This window comes from Vombatus ursinus, unplaced genomic scaffold, assembly GCF_900497805.2.
Source record: "Vombatus ursinus unplaced genomic scaffold, bare-nosed wombat genome assembly UNPS02014810.1, whole genome shotgun sequence".
NCBI classification, from domain to species: Eukaryota; Metazoa; Chordata; class Mammalia; order Diprotodontia; family Vombatidae; genus Vombatus; species Vombatus ursinus.
Window position 1 is genome coordinate 48,283,576 of NW_020954588.1, and position 8,863 is coordinate 48,292,438.

The window sequence follows — 8,863 nt, forward strand, 5'->3', positions numbered from 1 at the left end:
TCTCTCTTTCTCCCTCCTCCTCTCTCTTTAGTCCTCAATATTTATGAATTCTGTATTTGTGAATTTGTTTTCTTGTCCCCAAATCGCTATTCGCTGCATTTTCTGATCATTCACAGGCCTGCATAGAGCAGTGTAGGATTTGCATTGTCCAACATGCACATTCCGACACAAAGTGGCACAAGGTGACATTCTGCCTTGTGGCTTCAGTTCTCACACTATAAATAAGTGTCCTTTTTGTGGTCTATTTAGTGCCACATTTTTCACGTTTTGACCCCCAAGCATAATGCTGAAGTGCTGTCTAGTGTTCCTAAGGTCGTGATACACTTTATGGAGAAAAGACACATTCGATAAGCTTCATTCAGGCCTGAGTTAAATAAGTGTCTTTAAACAGAAACCCACAAAGGACAAGGTTATGGATGGCCTGATTGACGAAAATGTTATGATTAGATTCTTGCAGGAGCCTAGCCCTGTAATACCCCTAGGAACTCCCTAGGAGTAGTGGTCTGGCATTCACTAATTGAGCCTTCATGATGACTTTGTACAAAATAACTACTACCAATGAGGAGAGTTGACTGTATGTGTGTGTGTGTGAGTGTGTGTGTTTTATATTGGAGAATATTATGGATCCCTGGTGTATAAAACCTCCCATTTTGAGAAGCAGTGTGGCTTAGAAGGTGGAATCAAATGTCCTGGATTTGAATTCCAGATCTGTTCCTTACCAGACTGGGCATGCTACAACCTCTCATCAGTTTTACCAACTGTAGAATGGGGAGATGAGTAAAAGGATTAAAAGTATGAAGGGTATTATGAAAAGAACTGTAGGAACATGAGCTTTGGTGGCTCCATGATTTTTGTGTGTGTGGAGATTCCCTTCATAGTGTAATATTTTGGAAAATAATGTAGTAACACAGAAGAAAATGTCTTTTCTTTCTCCTCAACCAAGTGTTTACAAATCCATTATTTGTAGGCTGTAATATTTGTCTAGGAAATTTGTTAGGCCAACCAGGTACAATATGGGTTCTTTCTGCTGTTTGAGTCAGCTTACCTATTTCCCAAAAATTCTTTAAAAAAAAGGTTTTTTGCAATAATCTGCAGTTTCTTAAGAAATATATGGTGCTTGTCATCTAAACTGGCTGACTTGAAAATATTCAGTTTGTTTTATTTAATTGTTTGGAAAGAATAAAGAATTTGACTTGCTTTCTAATGCTGATTCTGGCAGAACATTCCAATCATCTTTTTCATGACGGCTTCTTCATCCTTGGTCACATGCATTTGAAGTTCATAAGTTTCTTTATATGCATTAACACTTTGACCTAAATGTTGGCTATGCTGCTAAAATGAAATCTCTTCCAAAGGGAAAACATCTTTAGGTATTAAAATGAAAAATACTCACCTTGATACTTTGATATTCTATGACCTCACAGGGGCTTAGATTTAGAGTTGGAATATATTTTAGGGGCCATTAACTCCAACCCCTTATTTTATAGATTAGTAAACTGAGGCCTGGGGAGTTTACGTGATTTGCATATGACCACATTGGGATTCAAGATTAAGTTCCATGACTCTAAATTCAGCTCTCTCTCTCTCTCTCTCTCTCTCTCTGTCTCTCCAGCACTGCACTGACTCCTCAGCGTAGGTGCTCCCTCCCATGAGTACAGTCATTGATTAGATATCAGAAGATGAGGCGGGGAATGGTCCAAGATGATTTTGAGGTTTTGTAACAAAAGAGACTAGGAGACTGGTGGTGGCTTCAACAGAAATAGAAAATTTAGAGGAGACATGTTTAGGGGGTAAGATGGGTTGAGTCTGGGGCATGATGTTTGAAGTTACAATGGGACATTCAGGTGGGGAAACCAGCAGGCAGCTAGTGATGTGGCACTGGAGTTCAGGGGAGAGATCAAAGCTGAATATATTAGTACAGGAAATAATTTGTAGAAGTAATCGTTGAACTTAAGGGGGTGGGTGAAGTCGCCAATGGTGAGAGAATGGAAGTGAATAGAAAGGAAGAGGTTAGGAGATTGGAGGAGGGTAAGGGGAGAATGGAAGGGAACCATGCAGTATATCAGACTGGGAACTTGAATTCACCACTTCAGACCCTGACTCTAATATGTTTTCAATTACACCACACTTTCATTCAAAAAGGGAAGGAAGAAAGGAAGAAGGGAGGGAGGAAAGGATCAAAGAAAGGGAAGGGAAGGGGAGGGGAGGGGAGGGAAAGGACAGGAACTTCTCTGGCCTTCACTTGAAGACCTCCTACGCTGAACAATTCACTCCCTCCCAAGTCTGCCTATTCCACTTTACTCCAGCTGGTGCTGTTTTTCCTGATCCTGAGCCAAAATCTGCTTCCCTGAAACTTCCAATAGTTTCTAGAAGTTGTATTCTGAGGCCAAACTAAACAAGTTTAATCCCATTCCTATATGAGAATAGTTCAAATACTTGGTTGTTGCTTGGTTGTGTGCATCCTTGGCAGAGATACTAAAGAGGTTTGCCATTTCCTTCTCCAGCTCATTTTTCAGATGAAGAAAGTTGAGGCAAATAGGGTTAAGTGACTTGCCCAGGGTCACACAGCTAGTAAATGTCTGAGGCTGCTTTTGAACTCAGGAAGATGAGTCTTCCTGACTCCAGGCCCAGCACTCTTATCCACTGTACCACCTAGCAGCCCCTCAGGGAGATAAGTAGGATTCAAGAAAAAAACAAAACCCATGATTACATAAAACCTATTACATAATGCACAACATATCTAGAAATCGATCTACTGAAGCTGACTCAAACCACATAAATATCTTTATACGATATGTTTTAAAAAGAAATAAAGACAAACAATTGGAGGGATATCCATTGCTTATGTTCATATAATAAAAAATCACGATACTTTCTAAAACGTAGAAACTTCTAATGATTTTATAATCAGTAAGCCCCCACCTCCTGATCTGACCTAGATTTCTAGCCAAATCTCCCACAGCCTATGCTTGGGCAAGTAAATGTTTAGCCATTGTATATGGTTTTACATTCTTCCCTGTTAAAGTTCTTAGATTCGGGTTGTCAAGATATATTTGGATGGTGTCATCTAACAGGGCACTGATTCTTTCAAGTTCATGTCATTCAAAGATGCAAAAGCATGTCATCAAGGTCTCCAGCCAAGTCATTAATAAAATAGAACCCAATGGCACTCCACTCTAGACCTCTCAAGCCTTGACATGTTGATCATCACTTGTTGGGTGCACCTGAATGTGCTCCTGGGTAGTACGCCTCTCTCCATCTTGTCCAAAAGAACACTGTGAGAAAATTGGTCCAATAACTTGCTGACATGTGGGTATATAGGATGTCTTTGGCATTTTCCCATTTCCCATATCTAGTAACCCTATCAAAATAAGAAATGTGGCTAGTCTGATACAACTTGCTCCTGAGAAATCCTTGCTGACTGGCTGAGTGTTCTTCAATTCTCCTTCCTGGCACCTTCAAACTAGGACTTTATTAGTTGTCTCTAGAACTTTACCAGGAGTGGAAGTCAGGTTTGGACAATATGCCTGTTTCCCTGTTTTGAAAACCAGAGCAGCAGCTGCCTGTCTCTCATTCTGCAGGAAACCTCTCATTCTGACTTTAATGGTCATCACCAAAGCTCAGCAGACCAACTCGGAGTCTTTTTTATATCAGGGCAGGGAGATCATGTAGTCAGCCAGTCGTCAGTCAATAAGCTTTTATTAAGCCCTTATGTGGAAGGCACCATGCTAAGTGCTGGGGATACAAAGACAGGGAAAGTCCCTCCCCTCGAAGAGCTCACAGTTTAGCGAAGGAGCCAATGTGCAAACAACTTTGCACAAACAAGGTGGAGACGAGACAAGTTGGAGATGATCTTCTAGAACTTGTCATTTGAACTCATTATGGGTAGTCAAGTTCTCTATCAGTTCAAATCAATTAGTTTCAATTCATCAAATATTTATTAAGCACCAGCTATGTGCAAGGCACTATGCCCAGCAAGATGGTGCAGTGGGTAGAGCTCTGGGTCTAAAGGCAGGAAGATCTAAGTTCAAATCTGTCCTCAGACACTAACTGTGTGACCCTGGGCAAGTCACTTAACTTCTGTCTGCCTCAGTCTCTTCAACTGTAAAATACCTCCCAAGGGTTATTGTGATGATCAAATGACAAAAAGTTGTAAAGCACTTAGCACGGTGCCTGACACATAGTAGGCACTAAATAAATGCCTGTTTTCTTCCTTCTCAGCACTGGGCTACTAAGGCCAAAAGGAGGCAGGCCCTACCCTCAAGGGGTTTACATCCTACTCCGGGAGCACAAGCAGTGTGTGTAATCTCTACAGTTACCCTGGGTTTCCATTATCTTGGGTCCTTCATGTGTTGTTCTTTCCTTCCCAGTCGGAATGGCATTCTCCCTACTAGATAAAACAGACAAAAAATCAGAGTTGAGTAGTTCTACCTTCAGGCGCCTGTTCTCATTGTCCCACCAATTCCAAGCGCTCTCTCCTTCTGTGATCTTTCTCTTGCTCCTCAAACACTACTTCAAATGTTTGTCCTTAGCATCTTTTGTAAACCCAACATTGCCCTGAGTTTCAGCGTTCCTGACTCTGTTCTGATAGGGTCATGCCAAGGTTTCTCTTCATGTCCAGTTACTTGCCCATGTTTACATCTTTTGTATATGGCTTTGTTTTTTTTTTAATCTTAGATAATGAGCTCCCTGTGCAGCCCATCAGTCTGTTTAGGTAGCTCCTCCTTTTCTTCTTCACAATCATGTGTGTTCCTGTTGTCTACATTTCAGGGTCATCCCTAGAGAGGGCACCTGGGTGGTGCAGTAGATAGAGCACTGGGCTTGGAGTGAGAAAAATTCATCTTCCTGAGTTCAAACCCCAGCTCAGAGACTTATTAGCTGGGCGAATCACTTCACCCTGTTTACCTCAGTTCCTCATCTATAAAATGAGTTGGAGAAGGAAATGGCAAACCCCTCCAGTATCTCTGCCAGGAAAACCCCAAATGGGGTCACAAAGAGTCGGACGTGACTGGAACAACTTAATATACCTAGTGAACCAACTTCCTCTGTCAACCCTTTGGGCTCTGAGACCTTGTTCTCCTTTTCCTGAACTCTTTAGAAACGATGGTGTCAAAATCTAAGAGACATATCAGATTATGACTGTGTTCTTTCCCTTCTATGTGTCATTAACCCTAAGCTGGCATGGTCACTGCCTTCCAAGTACTGCCAAAGTTTCTCCTCTATGAGCAGAGCTTCCTAGTTCTGCTGAATCACAGCCAGAAAGTAAATTCTCCCTTGTTACATCTTCTCCCTTCTTACGGGTGGAATTTTCAGCTTCTCTGCTCAAAGCAGAAAGAACCTGCAACATGGACTGGTCACTCTTCTCTTTGTGTTTATTTCCTCAGCTATAAAATGAGTTCACACATAATAACAGGCCCATACCTTAGAAGAAAGACAGCCTGGTGAGTAGAAAGCTGGCCTCCACGCCAGAAAAACCAAGGTTCAAATTTGGCCTTTGATGTGGGACACTGAGTAAGTCACTTTTCCTCAGTCTTCCAGGCAACTCCCTGAGACGACAGGTTGCCAGGCAATTGCTGATCTGAATTGATAGAGGAAGTTCCTGATCAAGGATTTTTTTATACCAGTGAAATCACAGGCCAGGACAAAATAAACAAAGCCCTGATACTTTCCATCAGCTATGGAATAAATAGATCAGGGAAATGAAGCATTTCTCCATGATCAGAAACAAAGGGCCACAACTAATCTAATTTAATATTAAGAATCCCTCTAAGAGCTAAGTAATTGTATCTGGGTTTATAATGGGAGTGGTCTATAAAATGTATTTCCTGCCATTTGAGCATCAGTCAAAGAAACTGGGTATATTTCTCCTGGGGAAGAGAAGACTAGAGGAGGAGGGAATTTTCTGGTTGTGTTTAAGTATTTGAAGAGCTGCCTGAGGAAAGATTATGGCTTAAACTTGTTCCATTTGGCCTCAGAGGGCAAAACTAGGAGGAATAAGTGGAAATTGCAAGAAACAAATTTATGCTTGCTGTCTTGAAAGAACTTTCTAGCAGTGAGAGCTATGGAGTGGAATGCCTTGGGAAGAAATGGATTTTCCCTCAATGGAAGTCCTCAGGCAAAGACTGCGACCCCACTGAGGTGTTTTGTAATGATGGAATTCTTCAGAGGCCAAGCCTGGGAGGAGCTAAGTTACTTTTGTCCATTTAGCCTCCAATTCACCTTCCTCCTGCCAGCTACCTCGTTGCCCTCCCAACCTCTTGCTCAATCCTTTCTCCCTCCCCACTCTCCACTCCCCACACCTTGCTTTGAGACATCACCTCCCTGATGTCACTGTCCTCTTTGAGAACAAAGGAGAATCAAATGACTACTCCCATTGCACCAGGGGAGGGCACAATAGTTGACTGTCCAAATGTTCCACTCTCCATCTTTCTGGCCTCAATCCCCTGCTGTCTCCCCACTTAGAGTTAAGCTTCTTGAGGTCAGGGACTGTCTTCTTTTGGCATTTGTATCCCCAGTGCTTAGCACAGGGCTTGATACCTAGCAGACGTCTAATAAAGGCCATTAGTTTATATATTAATTCAATGCTAGTGGCCTCTCTTCCAAATGATCTTGTATTCAACTACTTTGTCTTTATTCTTTGTACACATTCTATAGCTACTTTGTATAAATGTGCTTTATATATTCCTTACATACTTAGACATGTAAATGTTTTCTTACATATTAGACGTGAGCTCCTTGCCAGTAGGGACTGTCTAATTCATTATATGTATATCCCTGTTTCCCAGCACAGTGCCTGGCACAAAGACGGTGCTTACCAAATGCTCCTTGACTGCATGTTCAATAACAAGTGTGTCTAAGATTATCCTGACGTGCTTCATACCATGCTCTGACCCTAAAGGGAAAAAGTTGGGTGCCAATTGGAGTAAATGAAGGAACAGGGAGTTTGCTGGAACTATCCCAGAATGAAATGATTGAACTGTTGAGGGAAGGATTGCGTCTTCCATCCAGATCTGTAGGCTGAAGTTAAGCAATCACGTATAATAGATTGTTCCAGGAAGGTAGGAGCAGCTGCTGCTTTTAATCTTATGTACAAAGATAGCAGGGAGGGAAGCGTTTGCTTTCTGTCTGTTTGGGTGAGCCTAAAGTGAAATATGGCACAGTCCTTCTGTTTACCTTGGACTGCTAGGTCAGTTTCTTCTTTTCTACAAAATTGCTCAAGCTATTTTCCCATCTGTAATAAAAGGTGATCCATTCATACAAAATACTTCTTTTTTTGGAGGGGAGGGAATGGAGGGAGGAGAAGCATCTAAAACTTTCTGAAAATACAACTATGCATTGCCCCATATGGGATAAAAGAATTTGCAGTGATATATAAAATTTTCCTCCCCACCAACAGCAGCTATAACTCTATATGTTAAGTAGATTTAAAAATATTTAAACATAAGGAGAAAATTGAATTCAGGGCAAAACTTCATTCTGAAGTAAAATAAGTAACTTATTTCATACAATCATAGATTTAAAGCTGGAAGGAATTTCAGAGGTAATTTAATTTCAACTCTTTCATTTTGCAGATGAAAAAACTGAGGCCCAGTGAAGTTTAATGACTTATCCAAGGTCACACTGGTAGTAAGTGGGAAGAAGGGTTTGCAAATGTTCAATTAGACAAATATAATTACTACAAAATTTTTTAAAAAGAATATACTTATATCAGGGTAGACTCTCATTATTTATTATCTAATAAAGGTATTTTACTAAAAATGGTATATAAAATTTTACTTTCAATTGTATAAATGAAAAAGAGAGTACTAGAAAGAGAGTAATTGCACATTGCTTAGCTTAGTAACTCATTAATTATCACTGGCGTTTAACAATCCTCAATTAAAGCCACTTAGAAATCATTCAACTATCCAGGGACTTTCACAAATGGATGGCTCTGACAAGGCATCTATTAATGCAGAGATTCTTAACCATTAGCTGTCTGGTGAAGACTGCCAACCTTTTTTTAGAATATTGCTTTTAAATGCATAAAATAAAATACATAGGATTACAAAAAAAGCCAAAATACAGTTATCAAAATATTTTTTCCCATTCAAGTTCATAGACTCTAGGTTAAGAATCCCTGTACTAATAGATAGGTATCCTTTTAACAAGACACATTTTTCAGTTGACACTCCCAGGTGCCCTTGACAGTAATCTAATCAGAATAGGAAAAAAGCAATATCAAAAGGAAACAAAAAAAAATCTTCGCCTATAGCTCTAAATTTACCCCTTCTACTCACCATGTTTTCTGCTCTCCACACCTTTACCTTCTTCCTAATCTCTAGTGTCTGGCTGCCATCTGAAACAAAGACTAGCCACGGCAAAATCAAATCAATTTCCAAAAGGCTCTTTCTTGTTGAAGCTCACCCAACTTTCCCTTGTCTGGATAACTCTTCATGAAATCCACAATTAAATTCTGATATTTCCCTCCACCCCTTTATGTTTTTAAGTAAGCACATCTAAAGGACTACTGCCAAAATCATTTGTTTCAGATTACGTAAGTTAAGCTCTCCACCAAGTCCTTCAGAACTTTTACCAACACCCCCAGAAACCTAACCATGCAGTGGTATATGGAAACTCCAGTAGAGACTCCCTTGCTAATCTTCCTCTATTCTCCAGATTTCCCAATTAGCTCTGGTCAAAGCAATGTTCTCCTATGTTCTCCAATGCCCAATGTTCTCCATTGGTCCTTTTAACCACTTCCTCAGTACTTGTCCCATGTCATCTGAAATCTACCTTTTTCTCATTCACAACCACATTCATTACCCACTTCAGTAAAGTGAGAACCACCCATATGATTCACCAGCTGATAACTCCCTTTTCT

At 40.6% G+C, this 8,863-nt stretch overlaps 1 protein-coding gene across 2 annotated transcripts in view; it reads right to left on the minus strand.

The window, feature by feature from the left end:
* SUCNR1 (succinate receptor 1) overlaps positions 1-8,325 on the minus strand; it is a 34,557-nt gene extending 26,232 nt beyond the window's left edge. For both annotated transcript variants that reach the window (XR_003570339.1, XM_027875973.1), the window contains exon 1: positions 8,280-8,325. The gene's annotated coding sequence lies outside the window, so the exon portion shown is untranslated. The remainder of the gene's footprint in view (positions 1-8,279) is intronic.
* Between the last annotated feature and the right edge of the window lie 538 nt (positions 8,326-8,863).